The sequence below is a fragment of the Coregonus clupeaformis genome, chromosome 1 (assembly GCF_020615455.1).
Source record: "Coregonus clupeaformis isolate EN_2021a chromosome 1, ASM2061545v1, whole genome shotgun sequence".
NCBI lineage: Eukaryota > Metazoa > Chordata > Actinopteri > Salmoniformes > Salmonidae > Coregonus > Coregonus clupeaformis.
Genome location: NC_059192.1, coordinates 96,115,001 through 96,118,121, shown reverse-complemented (window position 1 = coordinate 96,118,121; position 3,121 = coordinate 96,115,001). Strand labels below are relative to the sequence as shown.

Genomic DNA, 3,121 nt, shown 5'->3' with positions numbered 1-3,121 from the left:
CTCTTGCATGCTGATGCAACCTAGCATCCAGTTCAAAACAGGAAGTGATCCTATTTCTGCTGACGACTAGCTAGCCCACACGCTGCCAAGTATCATAAGGTTAAAGTAAGTAAGACCACATTTGGTGCATCACGTACACACAGTTATGCAGACTGCAATGCATCGAATGCAGATACAGTGCAAACCTGTAGTTGCTTGCCAGGCCCAGGGGTTGGTTAGCTAGCTAGCTAGCTAGTTAGCTAAATGCAGGTCCTGCAGACTGAAAAGCATGGCCAGAGAGGCACACTCAGTGCGCTTTGAAACTATTATTCTGAATATTCTGTGAGCATTATACCTATTTAGTCAGTCATTAATTCACTTGCATGACGTACATTGACTGGTATGAGCTAGTGTAATTTATTGCTCCTAGCCACTATTTAAAACGTATATATTTAATTTGTCTTTGTACGAGTTGGTATAAAAGGCTTGCAGTATTTCATGGAGAAATGTTGTCCAGAAACCTGTGGACCTCAGGGAGATGGCAAGGCAGCATGTCAACAGCCACCAACAGGGCAGCAGCACCACTCCTCCTACACTGGTATGGTGGCTGTCTGTCTGAGAGACTGGTATGGTGGCTGGCTGTCTGAGGGACTGGTATGGTGGCTGGCTGTCTGAGAGACTGGTATGGTGGCTGGCTGTCTGGGGGACTGGTATGGTGGCTGGCTGTCTGGGGGACTGGTATGGTGGCTGGCTGTCTGAGGGACTGGTATGGTGGCTGGCTGTCTGAGGGACTGGTATGGTGGCTGGCTGTCTGAGGGACTGGTATGGTGGCTGGCTGTCTGGGGGACTGGTATGGTGGCTGGCTGTCTGGGGGACTGGTATGGTGGCTGGCTGTCTGAGGGACTGGTATGGTGGCTGGCTGTCTGGGGGACTGGTATGGTGGCTGGCTGTCTGGGGTACTGGTATGGTGGCTGGCTGTCTGGGGGACTGGTATGGTGGCTGGCTGTCTGAGGGACTGGTATGGTGGCTGGCTGTCTGGGGGACTGGTATGGTGGCTGGCTGTCTGGGGGACTGGTATGGTGGCTGGCTGTCTGAGGGACTGGTATGGTGGCTGGCTGTCTGGGGGACTGGTATGGTGGCTGGCTGTCTGAGGGACTGGTATGGTGGCTGGCTGTCTGGGGGGACTGGTATGGTGGCTGGCTGTCTGGGGGACTGGTATGGTGGCTGGCTGTCTGGGGGACTGGTATGGTGGCTGGCTGTCTGGGGGACTGGTATGGTGGCTTTCTGTCTGAGGGACTGGTATGGTGGCCAGTGGAAAGAGTTCATACATTGCCTGGAGGAGTTTGTGGGTGCGTTCACGACTGCAGGTATCCGACTTGTGTATTTCTTCGTCTGGGTAGTGGAAGAAGTCAAACAGGCAGAGTGGGTGAAACGGCAACTGAGGGTCAACGAGGAGGTTGCCAGGGTGTTCCACCATTTAAAGTGTCATGGTCAACAGCCTGGCCGGGAGCTGTTCTGCCTCCCCCCAGGGCTGGCCACCTCCGTCGCTTTGCCCTCAAGTCTCTAGGCCAGGAAACCTGGTGTTCTGTCCGCGAGGCCGAATATGAGATCACCAGCTTTGCCCTCCGTCACAACTGTAGGACATCCTGGGGCAGGACACAGACTTCATAATCTTTGTCTCAGTCCCCTATCTGTCTGTGAGTCAGCTGAGGCTAGACACCATGACCACCGTGCTGATTTCCAGAGACAAACTGTGCCACTCCCTCCAGCTCCATCTGCTCGCGTGTCTCCTTGGTAATGGTGTGGTGCCAGAGCAGTGGATGCAGCGGCTGCGTAGTGATGCCCTGGCAGCTTACAGAAGGAAACATCCACAGTCTCCACCCCAAGGGGAGAAAATGTATGCTGTAGTAGATTTCATCAGTAGCAACAATCTGTCCAGAGTGGGAGCCCATGGTGTTAGCTCTCTGCCTCTAACAGAATGAGAGGTTATGGACAAAGGAATACAGTACTATCTACTTCCTGGTCAAAAGCCAGTATGGGACATTAGTGACACCTCTCCTCGTAGAGGTATCTGATGAAGAGCTACTTGAGTCCTTACAGCAGTGTTTCCCAAACTTGGTCCTCGGGACCCCAAGAGGTGCACGTTTTGTTTTTTGCCTTAACACTACACAGCTGATTCAAATGATCAAAGCTTGATGATTAGTTGATTATTTCAATCAGCTGTGTAGTGCTAGGGCAAAAACCAAAACGTGCACCCCTTGGGGTCCCCAGGACTGAGTTTGGCAAACCCTGCCTTACATCCTCCAGGGAAGAAGCAGATGTAGATTGTTTCAGTTTAATAAGCTAGTAACACAAAAAGCCCAAACAATATGATGGTGATGTTTGTTTTTAATCCTTTTATTTTTTCATACAGGCAGACAAAGAAAAGCACATGCGAGCAGAGTGTTTTATGGTGCACGATGTACTGTATTATGATGTGGTGGAATGCAGTAATACACTAGAAGACAGGGAGGATGCTGAGATCACTCCACAGGCGATTATGTATCAACCTTGCAGAGAACGCCTCTATGGCATTGAGTTACCTTCAAATCCATGTTTTGTATATTATTACGTGGTTATTACAAAATGACATATGGCATGTTGATTGTTACATGGTTATTACAAAATGACATATGGCATGTTAATTGTTACATGGTTATTACAAAATGACATATGGCATGTGGATTATTACATGGTTATTACAAAATGATATATGGCATGTTGATCATTACATGGTTATTACAAAATGACATACGGCATGTTGATCATTACATGGTTATTACAAAATGACATACAGCATGTTGATCATTACATGGTTATTACAAAATGACATACAGCATGTTGATCATTACATGGTTATTACAAAATGACATAAGGCATGTTGATCATTACATGGTTATTACAAAATGACATACGGCATGTTGATCATTACATGGTTATTACAAAATGACATACGGCATGTTGATCATTACATGGTTATTAAAACAGGTTATTTGTTGCCAGTTTTACTACCAGGCACCATCTCAATGAAACAGGAAGTACACAGAAATACATTGTACATCTTTGGATACATTTCTTGCCATTTATCATGCATCTTTTCTCA

At 47.7% G+C, this 3,121-nt stretch overlaps 1 pseudogene; it reads left to right on the top strand.

The window, feature by feature from the left end:
- The first annotated feature begins 1,252 nt into the window (after window positions 1-1,252).
- Window positions 1,253-2,608, top strand: LOC121570292 (annotated as a pseudogene).
- The last annotated feature ends 513 nt before the right edge of the window (window positions 2,609-3,121 follow it).